We start from the raw sequence: 22,671 nt of genomic DNA on the forward strand, positions 1-22,671 counted from the left end.
CTACAAATTCTAACAGGTCCAGATTTTTAAAAGTTAACTCATTATTTCAAAGCTGAAACACACCCAGGGGGTTTAAACTGCCAGTTACTTGCTATGCCATAGTGAACTTCTTCCTTCCTTCCATTCACAATTTTATTACTTTTTTTTTTTGCGTTCACATGTGTCAGGCCCCGGAGGAACAGAGCTGAACAGGATAGAAAGGGTTCTTAACTTAATGGGCAATTAAAAAATATACATAATTAAATACATAAAATATTTTTCATAATTATATGTACTTGAAAAAAATAGGAAAATGGGATGGAGAGCGATTGACATACCACTTAACTAAGATATGCAGAAAGTAGAGTTTTAATTGGGAAATACTTATTTTAGAGCAAGGGCACTGCTAGAGAAGAGAAACCTGGGAATAGTTATAAAATACAGGTAAAGACTTGTGGAAGTGGGGCTCATGGGAGGGAGAGGTGAGGGTGAGGAGAGAGGAGAAAAGATGTGGAATGAAACTCTCTCTTTTTTTAAACTTTCTTTTGATTTTGCTTGGTTTGCAATGTCTCTTAGATTCCTGTTGATAATCATCTCGTTCCCTCTGTAAATAAGCATCAAGCTCAGAATGATCAGCTCTTCAGTCTGGATTCTCCAGACTCCCAGCTCCACGTCCCCAATGAAGAAAGTCCATTGAGCTCTGCCTGGGGTCTGCTTACTCAGCTGTGCCCTGGTAACTCTCTCCAGATGATTAACTGGGTCAACTGTAGGGCTCCCCTGATTTGTTTCCCCTCCATAAGGGTTCACTGTCCTTTACCAACTGATATTCAATGTCTGAACATTATTATTTCACGTGCTGTGCCTATTTAAGAAAATTATTTCAGGCAGGAGAAAAAATCTGGTCCATTGCTGCCATGAATAAAAATAAGTCCTCATATTAGTGTCAGGAGCCACAGACCTGCTTTGCACCTGGTCACACACAACTGATTCTACTTGAGATCTGCTCCCAAGCCTAGGATAGCACCTATGGGCTGGCTAGGGAACAATGACTAATGTCTCTTACACTTTCCTTTATGGGGACAATAAATATAAAACATTCAAAAAGACCATGGTAGCAGAAGGATAAGAAGACATGGGCACTGAAATAACCCAAAAGCCAAGAGACACAAAGAAAGTGGCAATCAGAAACCATGTGGGAGAAGAAGTCACAGGTAAGAAAGAAGCATGGAACAGAGAAAAGGGGAGAGAGAGCTGGCAGAGGGTAGCTTGAGTAGAAACAGAGATAGAAACCAAACTGGAGGCAAGAGTCACAGGGTAGGCAGATGAGAGATTCTATTGTGTTCTAAATGATCTTCCCATTTTCTATAAAGCTTGGCTATTCTGCTTATAAGATCTTCCGATGCTCCCTTACTTTCTTCTGAATTTTGCCAGTAACGGTCATCACTTGAGGTAACCTGACCCCCAACTCTTAAACTCAAAAGAGTTTGAAGTCACCTGTTGGATTGCTGGTAATGGCAGTTGGTTGAAACATGAGGCAGGGTACCAGTTATGTATACACACTGGTTACCTGTTATAAAGCCGTATAGTGGGGATCCGTGTAATGGGAGATAGAAATACATGCCACTTCATTTCATTAATCATCCCTCCTTTGATAATTAATCATCCCTTTCTTTGGTAATTCTATTGAAGAAAGAAAGAAAAAGCTGTTTCAGGACAAATAACAGGATATGATACTCAAAGTGCATTCATTCTTCAGATGACAGCTTAAGCGTCCGTTGCTCAGAGATGCTTCACCTGATCCCTCACTCTAGGTCAGGTATCCTGTGATGTACTCTCACAGCACTCTGTCCCTTTCCTCTGTGCACTTGTGAGACTGCTTAATTAGTATGTCTCTCCCCAACTAGACTGTAAGCAATAGAGGATAGGGAATCCATAAACACACTGAATTAACGAATGGATATTTTAGTGCTGTGGGAAAAGAGAATCCATGTAACAGAAACTGTTAGTTTTCACCAAAATCCATTTTGGTTTTTATCCTGGAGACAACTAACTATATATCTCTGGCTCCCTTTCCCATAGAAGTGGCCATGTGAGTGAGAGCAAGGGAGGTGGTCATTTCCAGGCATGGTCTATTAATGTCTCCCACATGCACTCTCTTCCCGATATTTTCTCCTTTTGAATGATTTTGATAATAATCTCTGACCTCCCTACATTACTTTCCTTCCCTGTCCCCTCCCCTAAAGAATCCCTTGGAGCCACAAGGTGAAGATGATGGAGCCACAGTACGAAAGCAGCTTTGGTATCTGAATCACCACGTGGAATGGAGTTACCACATGGTAAGAAGCACCTGATTTGGTCTATTAAATAAGTGAGAAACAAACTTTCATCGTGTTTGAGTCTATGTACACTTGTGGATCTATTTATTATAGCCTAGCCTACCCTATCACAATCCATATGCACAAAGGTACTGGAGAGATATTAGGATGAAAAATGCATCAAACATGGAAAGCAGGAATGCCCTTCCATAAGTAAATGTTTGGAATTAGAAATTAGAGATGCCAAGGTTCAGGCAATGCCTGGATAGTAAGTTACAGACTCGCCAGTGTCCAAGGGCTTTAAAACACCATCTTGCAGAGTACAGGTGAATGAATCTGGTGATTTCTTGAAATTCCTTACAGCTTTATTATTCTATGTCTATCTACCATGGCTACTTGGAGGAAAATAATTCATTCTTGTTTACAAAGGGGTACATTGTTATGGCATCGAGAAATATGGCATCAGGCTCTCTGGAATAATTAAGCAATCTATTATCCTATTGGATGAAGTTCTAGATTCCATGCCAACAGAGTTCTGTGGGGCTGACTTCATAAAAATAAAAAACAAGAGAAAAAATGCCCATGCATATCCCTCAAATATGTTTTCAAAACTAGCTTTGATAAAAATTCTTATGGTTGAAGGACATAGGCGTCCACCAATCAAATAGGAAAGATCCATTCAATCTACCTGTATCCAAATAACATGTCCAAATAACAGGTAACAAGTTCATTTTATGTCAAACTTATTTGATGTCACTATGGAGTAAAATAATATACCATGCTCTGCTTTGGGAAACAAAAGGCCTATTTAGCCATTATTTATTCTTAGCAAGCAAATGACGAAATGCCTATGTATGTGGTCTTTTAAAAAATACAAAACAACAAAAACAGCCTACTAACTCAGCCTAAAAACTCTTGATGTCTGTCCTTTACAATAATTACTTAATTTAATTTGCCAATCTATTTTTCAGGCCATGAAACCTTTTATTAGAAAAAGTAATGTCTTATGTTTAAAAAATACATGCTTTGAATTTGAAAAAGAATGGATGCTTGTATGGGTATAACTGAATCACTTTGCTGTACACCTGTAACTAACACATCATTGTTAATCAACTATACTCCAATATAAAAGAAAAATTAAAAAAAAAACTACAGAATCTAAAAACAAAATACATGCTTTATATCAGGCAGTCAACAAATATCTCTAGCACAACATACTGTGACCCTGTAGGCAAATGGGACGTGGTCCCTGCCCTCACATAGTTTATAATCCTGTCACAGAAATGAATTATGAATCTAACAACGGATAAACGATGTTTAACTTGCAAATTAGAGGTAAGTATAAAATGAATAATATAAGAATTCAAAGGAAGGAAAGATAGGTCCTGACCCAACTGAAAAAAAGAGTTGCAGAGAGGACATTTTAAAAGATTTGGGATTTGAGATGGACTTTGACTTTGGATACACTATTTTATTGGTTATGATTTAATTTTAGCTGCATGTAACAGAAAATTTAAGTAAAGTAGCGTCAATAAGACAGTTTTTTCCCTCTCCCACATTAAGCAATATGGAGGTAGGTAATCCAGGTCTGGCACAGTAGCCCACGAATGTGTCAGTGCTAATGCTGCTGTGATGCTCGTGACCTGCCCGTCACAGGTGCCATGCATATGCTGCAGCTCCTGCCATCTTTTCCTCAGTGATAGGTCACTCACTGGGTATTTGGGTCAGTCTTATAAGGCCAGTATTATCATCTTTTTAAAATATACATTGGAAAATACCATGGGGCAGTTAAATATTTTTCTCCAGAAAATGCAGGGTGCAGCAGCAGCCTTGGGAATCACACTGATGTAGTCTGCTTTCGGAAACCATTCTGTTAACCATTGCACTATATAGTCCTCCTAGGTACTAGTCTTGGCAAAGATGACGTGGGCCCAAGGTGGTAGTGAGGGTAGAAGGTAAACTGAGGTAGAAACAGAAGTTTCCACTAAAATTTCTACATTTAACAGAAACATTGCCTAAAGGAGAAGTTTATAGTGCTTGTAATTAAACAAAAAAAAAAATCACACGGAGTTAAAAACCAAACCAGGAAGTAATTGAAATACGATGTTCATTTACTTCAAAGCAAAAGAGGAAAATGGTAAAGAGAAGGAGGGGGAAAAACTGTCCAAGATACTCAAACTGTAGACCAAACACCTTTGCCACGTGGTTTAAATTTTTCTGCAAGTTTCTTCTATCTGTCCCACCCAGTTCATAAGTATTTATCACCAAAAGTTTGGCCTTTGTTATTTTTTTAATTATTGCTCTTTTCTTTTTTCCCAGTTTATCCTGGATCTCAGGGAATTTCCTTTTGTCCATTTCTTATTTCCTTTTTTTCCCCATCATCCTTCAACCTAGAGATCTCCCCAGCCTCTGGGAATCTCTTATTTTTATTTAATTAATTAACTTACAATTATTTATCTTATTGAGATATAATCGACATTTCATATTACATTAGTTTCAGGCGTACAACATAATGATTCGATATTTGGCTATGTTGTGAAATGATCACCACAATAAGTCTCGTTAACGTCTATCACCACACATAGTTACACAATTTTTTTTCTTGTAATGAGAATTGTTAAGATGTACTCTCTTTACCCCTTGCAAATATACGGTGCAGCATTGTTAACTATAGTCACATGTTGTGCATTATATCCTCAGAGAATCTGTCTTTGAGCTACTGCAGAATTTGAAGGTTTTAATTTGGGGCTTTACAGCTGAGTAAGTGGCAATGGTTTATCTGTCCTCTAATTACCACCGTATCTCTTCCCTGTGCATCCACTTGTGTCTTCTCCTGACATTACTACTGGCTGACCACTGAAGTGCAGTCATTTTTATTTTGGGTGGGAGTGGGAAGGCATTTGACTCATCCGGGCCATGAAGTTTGGGATTTTATGTTCTTAGTGTGCATAGGAATACAGGTATAATCGCGTATGTATATGTTTTTGTAGGCTTCAAGAATGTCGAATCCAGACAAGATATATGTTTTATCAGATAATTTCTGTTAGGACTGTTAACTTGTGCTAAAGAAGCCAAAGTTCAGTTTCTTGATGAACAGGTCCCTAATATGGCACCCAAAATGCTTCATGATCTTGAACCTGCTTCCCTCTCCAAGTTCATGTTTTAGCATGTTGCTCTTTTCCCAGCCTTCCCAGTTACTATGAACCACTCAGACCAGAATCTAGAGTTGGTTTCTTAAAGGAATCTAGTCTGTCTACCCTGTGGCCTTGCACATGCTTGTCCTTCCATGCTGAGATGCCCTTCTTCACCTTATTTTCCTTCCATCCTCTCGGTGATCCATCTCCCTGGACCCCTTGCTTGCCATGACCATTCTGGGTTTGTTGCTGCTTATTTGAGGCCCTTTGGCATCCTGCCAATTATTGCTATGATGCCATATTGACATTGATTACATATTTGTTTCCCCAGTAGACTGTAAGCTCTTGGAGGAAGACTGCATTTGAACTTTGTATACCTAATCAAGCATAATGCCTGACACCTGAATGGGCTATGAAGCTGTTAACAATGAAATATGATGGATGTGTCTGTTAGCTGCATGCAGGGATAGCCCAAGGTGTTGATTTCAAATTTTATTCAAGGATAAAGTTTACTGAGTCAAAATATAAGTCTATTCCAAGAAAAATCCTGAATACCAATGGAAAAAAATACACTTATTCCTATTTCAATTATTTTCAAACTTGATCCTGACAATTTCATCGTCCTTAATCTCATGGAGGTGTCATTTTGATTCTGAAATCATTATGCTTTGAAGTCAGACCTATCACTGCCTCAAATTCATTTACTGATATAAAAGAATAGAAAGAAAATTCGGTAAAATAATAGGAAAAAACCCTCAGGCTAACATGCAGTCCTTATATGGCTTTTTGCTGAAAATTACAAAACTCCAAAACTATGTCTTTCTGATAGGAATTCAGCAGTGCATTTGAAGGAAAACTCATACTGAGTACTTTCAAAATTCAAATTTGACATTTTTGTGAAATTTAACACCACAAAGAAGAGAGATTCTGTCAAATAAAAAAGCCAATTTGGCTTTTCTATCCTTTTATTCACTATTTTCTAGGCTTCTTTTCTACTTATCACCTCATTTAACTTGTTGGGAAAAGACAGGGCACTTAGTTGAAGAACTGTGCCCTCCAAAATAATTCACAATTTCTACAGCTAGAGTACTTTCCAACCTCAGTAGGAAGCAAAGATCTGTAACTGGGCCATTAAGGGAGATGAATGATTATTTAATGTATTTTAAAGGATTGCTGGTTGGCAACCTCACATAGATGCTTTCAAAACTGGAGCATTGGCAGACTTGGAGAATAGTAGCTCCAGGTCATAGCAAAACGAAGTTGCTACTGAATTCCCTTGAATCATAGTCTTTTAACACATTTGGAGATGTTACTGTAGCAACAGATTATGTCACCTGAAGTTCAGAAGAACATTTGAAAATGTCAGAGGAAATGAGTAATCCTTACCTGGAGAAGTAAAGCAGGTAGCTACGCCTCTTACCAGAAGGTAACAGTGGTAACTACAGCACTAATTACCCCTGTCTTTTATTAAAGAAATATACATGGTTATGGCATTTGCTATTAATGAGCACACATAGACAACCTGTAAGGATCACAACATTTTAGGCATTCCTCTCATCTTTTTAAAGCACACAATAAGTCAAATTTGGACATTCTTCTTTTTTTTAATATTTATTTTTATTTATTTATTTGGTTGCACCAGGTCTTAGTAGAGACAAGTGGGCTCCTTAGTTGCGGCTCCAGGGCTCCTTAGTTGCAGCTCACAAGCTCCTTAGTTGTGGCATGCGAACTCTTAGTTGTGGCATGCATGTGGGATCTAGTTCCTTGACCAGGGATCGAACCCAGCCCCCCTGCATTGGGAGTGTGGAGTCTTATCCACTGCGCCACCAGGGAAATCCCTGGACATTCTTCTTACTTTAAAAAATGGCAAGTAATCTTTTTTCTTTTTTTGGTCTCTACTGGTTTACTTTTTAAAAACTTGTTTGGCTGCCAATACATGTGCTGTAATTTTAATGTGTCAGTATTTTAAGAGGTGGAAATTATTCTGCAAACTATCTTTTGTTGGAAAGGTAAGGTGTATTAAAATAAATTTCAATGAACTGTGATGGATGATTTTCACTACAAAGTGTGTAAGATAACTAAAAGTGATGTTTAAAATGCTATGACAGTCTTAAAAACAAAGTTACTAAAGGTGATAGACATATATATGTATAAATATATACATACACATGCACATTTATATACTTATAGACCAAAAAAGGAAAATTTGTTTTCAAAGTAGGTTGCCTTTATTTATGTGAATATGTTCTCTTAAATTCATAGGTTCAAAGCCAATGCTGCATTCTTACTGCAATTCTACTTCAGTTTTTTAAGTTTCGTAATCTATCACTCACAGGTAGCTCTCAAATGGAAAGTAGAAATTCAGCTTCTTTGAAAAAGTTGGACTCGTAAGTGCAAGGTATTTCTGGAGGCCACAAAGCAATTGTTCATTAGCATGTAAGTAGAACATCAGTAACTCTGATCACTAATTGCATGTTTTGTCAAGCCAAACTTTTGTCCCAGGGACAAAAGTTTTAAACCTGTATATAATTTTTAAGCAATTAAGTCCTAGTTTCCTGGACCATGGTGATTTGTTATGTCTAGACCTGCTTGTAGCGTTCTGAATTATGTGAGCACTGCTTTCATGGAAAAATAAGGATACCTGCTGAAAAATGTCCTTCCAGATTTTGACTTAGGCCAACCAGTAAAGACAGAGAGGAGAAAAACATTCCTCAGGGTTAGGTTCATATATGACTCAAAAGCTAACAACTTCAGTCTTGGAAGCAGATGTGAATAATGCTTGTTGTGTTTTTTCCTGCAGCAAAGCCATTTTCTCCACCCTCTATTGTCAACTTCCCACCCCTAAGACCAGGTTAGTTGTCCCATCTGTGAGCCTTCATAGACCCCGTACAGGTCTGATGTGGTCTTCCTAACCTGTGCTGTAATTGTCTGATAACTTGCCCCCAGCACGTCCTGGCACTTATGACAATTCAATGATTGATTTATTAAATACTGTATTTCCTCAGTTCTAATAGGTACATTTTAATATCACTGATGTGTCTTGAAATCAATGATGTCTTGTCATTGCTGTTGACCTGAGGACCATGATCGTAATTGAAACAAAAGTTGTTCATGCAGAGCCATAGAGTATAATTTGGTTTTAGTGAAACATTTATTCATTGTTTGAGGAATAATCACAATTTTCTCTGTTCTTGCAGAGTAACCACTGATTGCTTCTATGGCCTTCCTCCTTCAGCGTATGGCCTGCAGACAGCAGCACATCGTCACCTGAGCGCTTGTGAGGAATGCAGACTCTCAGGCCGCACCCCAGACCTCCTGAATCAGAATCTGCATTTTAAAGAGATTCCCAACTACATATGCCCATTAAACTTTGAAAAGCATTGCTTTACGGGACCTATTCTTAGGATGATATCCACGAGGAGAGGAGGCTGTGTCACGTTTGTTGTAGTGATATACGGAAGAGAATTCTCCCTTCTGCCATGCTGGAAACTTCAGCCAAAGGCAGGGAAATGGCTGCAAGCCCTCAGGTTACAAGGAAGAAAATTCAAAAACAAAATAGGCTCGTATCAGTGATTTATATGCAGAACATGCCTTCCTTTAAGGCACTGCCATACTCTTTAGTTAGAAGCCATGCTTTCTTTTTCAGTGATATTTACATTAAAGTTCTATCTTCGAACTCCTGTTTTTGTGCATTTCAATGACACATGGTATTTCTTCCCTCTAAAGGTCAGCTTTCTGAGTGTAGGGGCAGGGTCTTAGCTGAGTCCCTGGCTCCATCTCTAACACCCAGTGCCGTGTGTCTGGCAAATAGAGAGCACACAATAGCTATTTATAAGAAGTAGAGGAATTTATGCTTTTTAAACCTTTTTCTTTCTTTGAAAAAAATGTGGTAATTGTTCCCGACGTTTACTCTTTCAAATCACTAAATCCTGTGAACCAGATGGGTACGATAGTTTGTGCCTCTCAAATATAAACTGGGGCCAAGATAAACATTAAGTAGAATATGATTTGTACAGGTTCAGCATAGGACTTATATGGAGTACAGGACAGAGATCCAGAACCTGAGTTACGGTTCTGGGCTCACAGCTTTATGCAAAGTTCTACCTGCAGCCTCTCTGCTTCCTCATCCTTCTAAGGAATTGGACCACCTGAGGTCTGCAAGATGAGCTCTATGTCTTTTTCCAGGTCAAGCCCAGGTGGGTTGCTTGGCCTTCTAAAGCTCCCGTTGTCCATCCCCATCCTACTTGGTGTGTTTCTTTGTTTGTGTGTAAGTCTGAACTCCCAGTGAGATAAAAGTATACTCGAGAAGGTAAGGGTCATGTTTTTGTCCATATTGTGTTCAGTAACACTTACAAGCTTGCAGGGCATCTAGTTGAAAATTAAATACATAACTGAATTGAATAAAATTGAAGAGCTAAATAGAAAATTTGAGCCATCTTTTTTGCTCTGTTTCTAAAAGATTTAATCTTAGCATATTTAGCTTTAAGATTTTTTGATTCTGACACTGAAGAAGGTTTTCTGTCTTTGAACAAGATAGCTTTTCTTTCTTTTTTTTTCTCTGTCTTTTAACTTTTTACAGACTGTGGGAAATAATGACAACTTTATTTCTAGAATTTTCCAAAGATCAAATAGTCCATTTATGCTCATAAAGATGAAGCCGAGCTGGGGAGACATCTGAAAATAATATCAGAATTGAACTTAAGTTTCAATCAGATGAACAAGTCAATATTCCATAAAGATTAGTCATACAGGTGTTGGTTATGACTTGAATTCTCCACAACTCTACTTAATAGTATTTTCTGATCATTTTCTTTAAAATGATGACTTCATTTTCATTTGTTTTGTGAATTACATACTTTTCAGTAAATCAATTGGGCTAGAACTGGTATGAAAGGGACTGAAAAATGTACATCTAGCATGAACATAGATGGCAGGCAGAGTCTCCTTCCACTCCCAATTTTGGCTTTGATTCTGTGCTCCCGTTTCTGCCTTTGATTAGAGCTCAAAGGTGCTGTTTTATTGTCCTCCAGATGTAATTGCCACACATAAGTTTGGGGCACTCGAAGGAAGTCTAAAATAATGGGTGTTTCAGGATTGGGTTGAAAACCCCGTTTTAGCTGATTTTTATCCTCACCTTCTTAGAAATTGATTATTAAAACTCTGTTTGTAATTACCCACTATTCATGATTTAGAATATGTAGAATACGATCTATTTCCAGACAAATGTAAATTAACATGCATTTCGGTATTTTCAAAAGAAGGTTTTCGGAATATGCAAATATCCTTAAAAAACACTAAAGGGCTACAGAGTAATCAGAGTATTTCATCTTTGCCTCTTCTCTATGCCACTTGTTCATCTGGATTTTTTTTCTCACTTCACTCTTTTATTTTAAAAAATGTTATGGGCTTCTTACTTCAGTCTTTTTCCTTTGCTGGGCTTACTTTTCTTATTTCTTTGTCAACTAGTTTACCTAAAGTCTTGTAGCCTAGGCCTGAAAGCATGTGCTCATTGCTAGATAAGTTTCTGTGCTCAGAGAAGTCACTTCTGAAGGCATACTTCTTCCCCAGATACCATCTACTAAAAATTTCAAGAAATATGTATGAAAAAGAATTAGAAAGGCCAGAGTAGCAACACTAGAAAGAATCTTAAAAATCAAATAGTCCAGAAGTTGCAAACTGATGACCCTCAGGCCCACACATTATTTTGTTTAAGAGCTTTATTGAAATGTGATTTACATACCTTAAAATTCACTTGACCCACATTATTTTCTAATGGATTTGGTTTCAACACTCATAGAATCTAAATTTTTGGTTTATGTTGGAAAATTAAAGCATTTAGGAACACAGGGTCTGAATTTGCATAAGAATGAATTGTATTGGCTGGAGTTGAGTTCATTTTTTTTTTTTCTAGATGAGACATAAATTCTCCAGTTTGACAGTTTCCTCTGTGCCTTTTTGTCTTCTACTCAGTGTGCTTCATTCCTTAAGTAGTCATCAGGATCCTGTGGGCACTACTCCTGTGATACTGGTAGGTTTAGTCCAATCCCCATTTAATAAATAAATGCACTTGGGCAAGAGAGGTAAAGGGAGTTGCCCAAGTAAATTAAAAACAATTTATCCACTTATGGTACCTACCATAAGTTACTTCAGAAATATTTAGTTAAACAGGTTTTAATTATAATTCTTCTGACAAAAATAGAATTCATGTAAATTGCTTTCAAGAACCACTAATGAATTTCAATCTGCAGTCTGAAAAACATTGCCCAAAATAATGCCTACGTATTTGAATTCATCACAACAGATCCTCAAAATATTCTAATAAACTTAAGTCTTTAAGGATTAATTTGGGGTCAAAGGTAGGTAGTATATGAGTAATAATAGCGTAACAGCTAGCATTTATTGAGTACCTATTATGTGTAAGACATGATTAAGAGATGAGATTAAGGGAGAAGACTTGAAAAGAGTACATAACAAGATAGGATTAAAAAGTCATCCTATTATATTTGTGTGATTTAATTTTTAGGACATTAATAGAAAAGTGGGCTCTTTATTTGGTTTGAATTCGCATGGAAATTAAAAGTTCCAGAACTGGGCTATCCAATATCTTAGTCACTAGCCATATGTAGCTATTTAAATTTTTATTTAAATTAATCAAAATTAAATAAAATTAAAAATTAATTTTCTTTGTCACACTGGCCACATTTCAAATACCCAGCAAGCTGTGTGTGGCTAGTGGCTATCATTTGGACAATACAAATATAAAGCTTTTCCATTATCACAGAAAGTTCTTTTGGACAGCACTGCTCTAGAACAGTAATATCTTTTGAGGCATTTGAATCATGTTTGGGCAAAAATTTAAATTGCCGTGTGCCACTATTTACCACAACCAAGACATGGAAGCAACCTAAATGTCCATCGACAGAGGAATGGATAAAGAAGATGCGGTACATATACACAATGGCATACTACTCAGCCATTAAAAAGAATGAAATAATGTCACTTGCAGCAATGTGGATAGGCCTAGGGATTATCATACTAAGTGAAGTAAGTCAGACACAGAAAGACAAATATCATATGCTATCACTCATATGTGGAATCTGATTTTTAAAAAAAGATGAAACAAATGAACTTGTTTGCAAAACAGAAACAGACTTACAGATATTGAAAACAAACTGATGGTTACCAAAGGGGAAATGTTGTGGCGGGGAGGCGGGGGGATATAAATCAGGAGCTTGGGATGAACATAAACACACTACTGTATATAAGATAGATAACCAACAAGGACCTACTGTATAGCACAGGGAACTCTACTCAATATTCTGGGATAGCCTATATGAGAAAAGAATCTAGAAAAAGAATGATTATATGTGTATGTATAAATGAATCACTTTGCTGTACACCTAAAACTAACACAACATTGTAAATCAACTATATGCCAATAAAATTTAAATTAAAAAAATAAAAATTGCCATGTGCCAGCTGTATACAAATTAACCCATGCATATTCTATAGTCTTTTATAAAATCCAGTAAGTGGTAGCTGTCATCAGCCAGCCAATATCCATTTCCTTTAGAGAAGTTTAAAAGTAAACTAATGTGCACCATGAGTTGGCTGTGGAGTTATCTTAAATTGGTTTCTTTAAGCCTATATTTCAATCTTTCTTCCACCTTAAGTGCAAGTGTTTGACATGACTAACATTAATGTCAAGCAATTCTCATTTCATGAGAAGTAATTAGGGCAAAGGCAAGTGTTGATAACTTTCATGGAATTTTCCCGAAAGCTTAATATATAATCTGCAAGACAATGCAAGCCTCTCTGTCTATCAAAATACTGAATCTCTTGCAGTAGGTTCTGAAGGTGAAAGATAAAGTGGCAGGTAGATACATGCCTGTCTCACTGTGAACTTCAAGCCCCCATTGGCTTGTTAAAGGAGAAAACTCTACTTTAGCGCTAAAGTCAGGAAATGAAGAAATGATCTTATAGCTACTCGAATTCATCTACCTAACGCAAGTGACACAGGACAACTGATCCATCTCACCATCTTTTCCCTAGTATGTTATCCTGATTTGGAGAACAAGGAGCTAGATGTACTTAAATTCTGCAAAGTTTCTCTGGCTCCGACTTCAGACTCAAAGCCCTTTCTCTCTTCATCCTCACTGGAATCTAGTCAGAACTCACAGCCCCAGACCAATGTTTTCTGCCTTTTTGACTACAGCTCGCAGAAAGAAATACCTCCTACATTGGGATCAAGCAAAAGCACACACCTGGAGCAACAGTTTCACAAACAATATTTATCTTTACTACTGAGTGCCTTCTGATATTTTCTATTTTTTCTATTTGGTGTCATTATTTTAAATGACACCATAAATTGCTTTCTGGTTGAGACCCATAAATTGCTTTCGTGACCACTAACGGGTTGCCAGCTGCAGTTTAAAAAATATTGCCCTGAGCAATGCTGGAATCGTCTTTATCCATTCCTGGATATGAAGCTTCCTTGAAATTTGGCTAAAATATGCATAAACATGATAGCTCATGCAGATAGGTTGGTCTTTCTGAAACATGAATGGAAATACTTTTTTGCTGCTGCACTTTTGACCTGAGCTTTCCCCGATGATTTGTTGGGGCTGATGTGTCCACTTGCCAGAAGTTCAAAAGCTCTTCTCAAAATGGGCTTATTAATATTTCCACTTGCCAGAAGCAAGTTCACCGGCCTTTCTCGAACTAGCTCATTATGACTTGGGAGATAAATGGGTTCACCTTTCGTAGAGAGCTATTACCATGAATTATTTTTCCCTCTCCTTATAATCTCTTCCAGTACAGTTGTGGTAAAATTATAAAAACAAAAGTTGATTTTTTTTTACAGGCATGGAAAACATACCATCTGAAAGATTCTGTAGAATATGATGCAAGGAAAATATATTAGCTGAATGATTTTAGGGAATAAAATTCTTTCTACAATCATTTGTATTCCAATACTCTGTAGTGAAAAATATATTGATTTAATAACAATATCCATATTAAAAATTATTCCCAAAGCTCAGTCACTGTCTGGTTTATTTCCAATAATTTTTACAACAAATTTTCAACAAAGAAAAATGTTTTACAGGTCTTTGTAGTTCTCTATTATATTATTACTTTATTTGTTTATAGTACCTTGTGGTCTATAACATTTCTTTTTTATTATGTTGATTAATATTATCAATTAATAATAATAATAGTCTCACAACAACCCCAAGGCCTCAAAGGGCAGGTATTTTTGTTTCTATTATGGAGTAGAAGAAAGTCAGAAATTGACCACAGCAAATAAAGTTCCTAAACTTTGCTAATTACCAGGTGGGTGATCCTGGACAAGTCACTTGATTTCCCTGTTAAATATGCAGGATGTTCTATAATTTAAAGGACATAATTTAAATTAAATTGCCAAGCTCAGCAATGGGAGCATGGTATGTCCTGAGATGTTTGTTGTGTTGAATCTGAATGTGGGGCAAGTGTGTTTTTAAGACTCCACAGCCTGCTGTCTTTCCCTTTTTCAAGACTGCCTCTATCTTCTTCAAGTGGAATTTGTAACATACTTAATTTAAGGAAGAAAGAAAATCCAGAAACCTAAGTCAACATATAAGTTAAGAAAATGAGAAATCAATAAAAACTCTACATTAGGAAGTAGGAGAGGTTAAGAAAGATTATTTCATCAATCTCTATTGATTTGGGTGATGTGGTTTTCTAGTTAACTCAGATTGGTTTCGAACTGTTGTCTTGGTTTGCATTCTACTGAGAATAGATGACCAAGAGAGCCAGGAACAAGGATCATGGAAAGAAAAAATAACATGTCTATTGCTTCCCCAAATATATCATTGATTCCTGAACAAAGAAAAAGGAAAGTATATCTCATTAAAATAAAAACCCAGATGGGGTTTTTAACAAATTAACGTGTGCCTACTTCATACCGGGCACATTGCTATGTGCTCTTATGTGATGGTGATGGTGATTATGAAGGTGATGGTGGATGTAACTAATAGTTATTGAGTTATTACTATATCCCAGGCATTCTCCTAAATGTGTATGATATTAAATAAGTTAAATTCCCCCATTAATTTATGAATGGCCACTATTTTTATCCCATTTTACTGATGAGGAAATTGAGGCAGAGAAAAGTTAAGTATCTTGTCCAAGTTACAGACGTATATTTGTACTAGTGCATTTATATGTATATATTCACCGGTAGAACACAGAAGAAACTTAAATAATGAGGCAAATGGAATGTTTCCTTCTATAATTGAAGAACTTAATAATTCTATTTTCATACCTCTTTTATTAGAGTGTAGTTTTGTTCATTTCTGAGAGATAGAATTTTTTAGAGTCAGGAAAAAAGGTACATTTTTTTTTTCTGCTCTTGATCTTAATATCTTACAACCAAAATTCTGAGACACCCTTTATCATGCCTAGACTAAAGACATCAAATACATTTTAAAATATTCTTGAATAATAAAATAGTTGTCTTTTTGACAGTTTTATCACAATTCAGTTCTCAGTTAAGCTACTCTGATTTAATTGATCCCCTTTCTATAATTCAGAGTAATAAAGGCAAACATTTGGTTTTTATCTTTTACACACTGCATATTGCTGACATCCATGATACTGAATATAAAGCTCTTCACTTAGACCTATTGTCTTAAGAAATCAGCCACAGCCCAATCCAACATCCAGATATGAACATGTTCCATAAAATCATAAGGCACATTTTGTTTCTAGAAGTTTATCTGTGAAATGGAATGAACTTATATAAAAGAACAAAGAAGACATAGTATAGATAACCCCTCCCTCACCCTTACATATTTTCTGAAGGAGATTGGTTTCTAGTCAAGTACGTTCAGCTCCTTTCACTGCCTCACCCATCTTTTTTGTCTTAGATCTTTCTCTTAACTTTTCCTTAAACTTCCTAACACTTGACATGCAACAGTGACCACGCTGGCAGAAATGACTGATGTGCTGAAAACGTTTCATGAAGGACATAATGCGGTGCTCATCTGAGAGATGAATTTTAACATTTTTGTTGAGAAGAGAAGTTTTTTCTAATCACTGGTGAGGATAGAGGGAAAATGATATTAAGAGATTCATCATTTGTTTTTCTGCTTAGGAATGTTCACAGAATGAAAGCTGTCTTGCCTCCCAGTTTACTTCTTCCTGGTAGGATCAGTGTCCTTAGGGAGAGGCCAGAGGAGGGTGTGATCTCTTGGCAATCATGTTATCTGTCTGGAAAACCTCTTTTCCCTTTGCTTCACTTCCAACTTTACTTTATTAAGACAACTGTGTGAAGTGACCACTGGACTATTTTACAGCTCTTCCTAAGACTTGAAACAGGTTCAGTTTTCCTTGGAGTCAGCTTTGTTTGGAGCAAGTACACAGGGAAGTTTTTGCTAAGTAGCTGTCAAATCCAGTGAATTAGACTGACCCTCTAGTTGAGAACACAGAATTGGTTGACTGTCTCATTCAGATGAGTACCTAAATTCACAGGGAAGTCTAGCTATTGTACAACTAAATTAATTAATCTAATAATGGTCAAGGAACTAACTGTCTTTCTACTTCCCTCCCTTCCTTCTTTCCCTCCTTCTTTCTAATCAATAGTCAGAGCAGGGTGGAATATGGCTAATGAGAGAAATTGGCACAGAGTTGAGAAGACAAGATTGATAGAATCTTGGGTATTAATTTTGTAATAGAGCTTTAAAGTTATCTTATTTTAACTTCACCAGGGTGACCATAGCCATCCTCCTCTGACTTGAAAGAACTAAATTTTCTTTCCCCAGGAATACACCAAATTAGATACTGGTAAAGCAGAAACATATGCTAACACAGCTGATCATATTTTGAATAATTAAATGCAAAACTTGAATAAATATTAAAAGTTAAGTGACATGACACCAAGTTTCCCTAGGCTTAAGTGAAATGATATCCTAGGGGATATAATAAAATGTGTCATTACTTGTCAAAAAAGCTAAGAAAAAAAGAAAAGAAAAAGTAAAATACAAACTAACCTCTAAAATTTATCCTCTAATCTAAAATTTCTCTCTTTTCTCTGTAGCCTGTAGAAGAATGAAATAGATATGTATGCGGAAAAATATTCATATAAATAATTAATAAGTGAAAAAAGTAAGCCAGACAGTATGCATAGTGTCAATTCAGCTTTTTAATAAAAACAATATACATGTTTGAACATCTATAAATAGTGTCTAGAAGGATTCCTCATCAGACATGTCTCCTGTAAGAATCCAGGTCCTCTCAGCCTCACCCATCTCTTGTTCTAGGTCCTGCTGGATGGATGTCCTGAGATGCAGTTTATAAGGCTTTTTAGAGGATGATCCTGAGAGATTAGCAATCAACAGCACTTAGCTGCCCCCAAGGAGATAATGCCCTCCTGTGAGAAATCCCTCTTTCCCAGCTTTGTCCTCATTCCTGTCCCATGGACCGCACACCTTAATAAAGAAGAATTCATGAACCTTTGTCTAAGACACACACAAACACACACACACAAATTTAGGAGTGGCCACGTAGAAGAATGAGATTAGGGGTGAGGAATTTTGCACCTTTCTTTTTCCGTACTATTTTCACTTTTGTTTTGATGAGCAGATACTACTTTCCTTTTTCTTAGAAGCTTAACATACATGTATTATCTCATCGTTCCCGTGAGTCAGGAGTATGGGCACAGCTTAACTAAGTCCTGTGCAATCAAGACGTCCTGGGCTTTGTGCTGTCTGGAGCTTGGGGTCTTCTTCCAAGCTCACATGACTGACGGCAAAATTCAACAGAGCTCAGGTCCTGTTTTCTTGCTGACTGTCATCTATCTGGAGTTCACTCTCAGCTCCTAGAGGCTGCCTGCATTTCCTCCATATGTGGCCCTTTCCACAAGTGAAACTTTCCAATTTCATCAGATAAGGGAGGTTTTAAGGGAAACTATTTTCTATTTCTAAACAGATTCCTGGATTAAGAAAAACTTCCCTGTTAATATTGCTCATTTTGTATGTTATTCAATGGTTTTCAAATGTCATCACCCAACCCAATCTACTTCTTATTGCCCTTAGCCAAAACAGACTTAAAAAAAAAAAATCACAAGAGCTTGTATCTACTCCTTGACCTGCCTTTATAGTCAGTGACTTAGGACATATACAAAAATGAACCATTGTTCTTGAAGCTTGAAACTATACCAGGAAAAAGAAACAGAAACAGGTAAAAAATGTCATCATTTTGGTCTAGTTTCCTTCTGTTGAAATGACATATTTTTATTAGATCTTTCCTGGCTCCTCTTGGATCAGTGGTTGGTAGTGACTCCAAATTGTGAAGCAAAGGGAAAATTCTATGAATACCTTCTACATCTTCCAAAAATTCAATGCCTCCAAATGTGAATAAATCTTATGAAACATAGTCAATTACTATCCTTTAAACCTTGTCTTGATCATCATTAAATATCTCTAGACTTTATGAACTAAAATGATCCTTTGATTCTGTCATCAGCTATTGGAAAGCAATCATTTTTAAAACTCTTTGTTAGTAAGAGATTCCAGGAAAAGAATCTTACTTACCATATGTCACCCAGACACATGGGTGTTCTCTATCACTTAGAGCTACACTGTCCAACAGACTCTCTGTAATGATGGAAATGTTCTCTATCTGCCCAGTGCGTTACAGGAGCCACTAGCCACCTAGAACTACTGAGCACCTGAGGTATGCAAATGAAATAAATTTTAAATTTTATTTAATTTTATTTAAATTTAGAGAGCCACATATGGCAACTGGCTACCATATTGGATAGCACAGACGTAAAACAATGGTTTTCAAAATGTGTACCCCATTTGGTTTGGGCTCATAGGTTATTTTAAAAGTCCATAAGTCCATAAATGCAGTGAGCACACTATTAAGTGTATGGGCTTAGAATAGGGAGGCCAGCATTATGACCTCGGGCAAATTACTTAGCCTCTCTGGGCCTCAGTTTCTACTTTTACTAAATTTGGAATAACAATAAAGATGCCAATTCATAGAAATGTTGTGAAATTAATTAGATAAATTAGATAACACTTGTGAACACTTAACATAGTGACTAGATTTTAAGAAAGAACTGATGAAGGCAAAGTAGTGAAAAAAAGTTTTGGATGCATGTAAATTTGTTTTGAATTTTAAGAATTTTCATTTAAAAGAGTTACTGATCTATAAAAGATTTTTGTCAATTTGTATTTTCTCCATCAATACATATGATAACTAAAACGTCTAGGTATAGGGACATTTTTTAATATTAAAGTTGTAATTATAAGGAATGAATATACTAAAAAAATGCACTGCCTAGAGATTTTGATATTGGAAAATAAACAAAAAGTCAGGTCTTTTTTTTTTTTTTAACGATTGTAAATGTGTCACTGACTTTGGGGCATTGAAACAGACCTAAGAACAAACATAAGATTCAATTAATTTTATTGACACAGTTTCTGTTGATTGTCCAGTTGATACACATAAATCTTTGAGATAAAAGGTAAGTCAAAAATATATAGTTTTCAACTTCCTTCTGTTAAGTGTGTAATTCTTTTTTATACATTGTTGGATTTGATTTGCTAGTATATATTATTGAGGACTTTTGCATCTATGTTCATGAAACATATTGGTCTGTTATTTTCCTTTCTTGTGATGTCATTGTCTGGTTTTGATATGTGGTAATGTTGGCCTCATAGAATGAGTTATGATATATTCCCTTTACTTCTGTCTTCTGGAAGACATAGTAGAGGACTGGTATAATTTCTTCCTTAAATGTTGATAGAATTCACCAGTGAACCAATCTGGGCCTGGTACTTTGTGGTTTTTGAAGGATATTGTCAGTTCAATTTCTTTAATAGATACAGGCCTATCAAATTGTCTATTTCTTCTTGCATGAGTTTTGGCAGACTGACTTTTAAGGAATTGTCCAATCTTATCTAGGATATAAAATCTGTGCACAGAATTGTTCACAAAATTCCTTTTTATCCTTTTAACGTCCATGGGATCTGTAGTGATATTCCCTCTTTCATTTCTGATACTAGTAATTTGTGTTTGCTTTTTTTTTCTTTGTTAGTTTGGCTATAATCTTATCAAAATTGCTGGTGAAATTACTGGTCTTTTCAAAGAAACAGCTTTTCTTTTTTTCTTTTCTAATATATGCATACATGTTATTCTATTATATACATTTAATATTATCAGTGTCCCTCTATACAGTGTTTCACTGCATCACACAAATTTTGATAAATAATATTTTATTTTCATTTAGTTCAAAATATTTAAAAATTTCTCTTGAGAATTCTTCTTTGATCTGTTATTTTAAAGTGTGTTTTTTAATCTCCAATATTTGGGAATTTCCCAGCTATCTTTCTGTTATTGATCTAGTTTAATTCCACTGTTGTCTGAGAGCAGACATTGTATGTTTTCTATTCTTTTAAATTTGTTAAGGTGTATTTTATGGCACAGAATGTGGTCTTTCTTGGTGAATGTTGCAAGTGAGCTTGACAAGAATGTGTATTCTGTTGTTGTATGAATGGATGTCTATTGTACCTAGTTATGGATGGTGTTGTTGAGTTCAACAATGTCCTTACTAATTTTCTGTCAGCTCAATCTGTCCATTTTTGACAGAAGGGTGTTGAAATTTCCAACCATAATAGTGGATTCATCTATTTCTTCTTGTAGTTCTATCAGTTTTTGCCTCACATGTTTTGATACTCTGTTTTTAGTTACAGACACAATAAAAATTGTTATGCCTTCTTGGAGAATTGAACCCTTTATCATTATGTAATATCCCTCTTTATCCCTGATAACTTTCTTTGCTCTGAAGTCTGCTCTGTCTGAAATTAGTATAGTTACTCCTGTTTTCTTTTGATTATTGTTAGCATGATATATCTATCTCCATGCATTTATTTTTAACCTATGTTTATCTTTATATCTAAAGTGGGTTTCTTGTAGATCACATACAGGTGTGTCTTGATTTTTGATCGACTCTGACAATCTCTGTCTTTTAATCAGTATATAAAGACCATTAATGTTTGAAGTGATTATTGATATAGTTGGATGAATATCCTTTTGTTACTGTTTTCTATTTGTTGTCCTTTATTTTCCCTATTTTTGTCTTCTACTCTTCTTCTGTCTTTGGTGGTTTTAAGTGAGCATTTTATATGATTCTATTTTCTTTTCTTAGTGTATTAGTTATACTTCTTTTTAACTTTTTTTAGAACCCTAGAGTTTGCAATATATATTTACAACTATTCCAAGTCTACTTTCAAATAACACTATACCACTTTACAGGTAATGCTATTATTTTGAACAAACATTTATCTGTTAGATCAATTAAGAATAAGAAAAATAGGAGTTTTATGTCACCTTCATTTATTCTTTCTTTGACACTCTTCCTTTATGTAGTTCTGGGTTTCTGACCTATATCATTTTCCTTCTCTCTGAAGAACTTCTTTAAACATTTCTTGCAAGACAGGTCTACACTAGCAATAAATTAATTCAAATTTTTGTTTATCTGAGAAAATCTTTATTTCTCTTTCACTTTTGAATGATAATTTCACAGGGTGCAGAATTCTAGGTTGGTGGGGTTTTTTTCTCTCAGTACTTTAAATATTTCATTCTACCCTCTTCTTGCTTACATGGTTTCTGAGGAGAAGTTGTATGTAATTTTTATCTTTGCTCCTCTGTTGGTAAGGTGACTGAGTCCTCCCGGAGTTTTTAACTCTAAGAATTGTCTACACTGAACCTCCAGCTATTTGTCAATTACAGGGTAGGTTTTCCTGCCCTGACACTAGTTTCCAATGGAGGTTTCTGCTCATGGGTTTCTGCTCCAGCAAGTTGTGATTCTTTGTATTCACCTGTCTTCCCAATTCTGCGAGCAGCAGTTTATCTTGTGACCTTATGTCTCTGATGGACCTAAAAAGAGTTGTTGATTTTTTAGTTTGTTCAGATTTTTACTTGTTAAAATGGAGTGATGACTTCTAAGCTCCTTACATTCTGGACTGGAAAACCATGATTTCTTTTTAAGTTTTTACTTCCTCAATTTCCAAACAGATTGTAAGTTCTCTATGTCAGGAATTTAATAGATCTCATTCATAGCTGTATCCCATGAACCTGAAGAAGTGTGTGGTACATAATATATTCTCAATAAATATCTATTGGATTAATGAATGAATGGATGATTGAATGAACAGTGGCAAATCTTCTACTGTCTTTATATACCTGCTCTAACC

The 22,671-nt window shown here is 35.9% G+C and overlaps 1 long non-coding RNA gene across 1 annotated transcript; it reads left to right on the forward strand.

Annotated features, from left to right (window-relative positions):
• The first annotated feature begins 971 nt into the window (after positions 1-971).
• On the forward strand, positions 972-21,084 carry LOC309658606. Its single transcript, XR_014262311.1, has 3 exons — positions 972-1,518; positions 1,796-2,315; positions 7,764-21,084. It is a non-coding gene; the product is annotated as an uncharacterized lncRNA (long non-coding RNA).
• Positions 21,085-22,671: the final 1,587 nt, after the last annotated feature.

The sequence above is a fragment of the Balaenoptera physalus genome (genome assembly GCF_965194825.1).
Source record: "Balaenoptera physalus genome assembly, chromosome: 3".
NCBI lineage: Eukaryota > Metazoa > Chordata > Mammalia > Artiodactyla > Balaenopteridae > Balaenoptera > Balaenoptera physalus.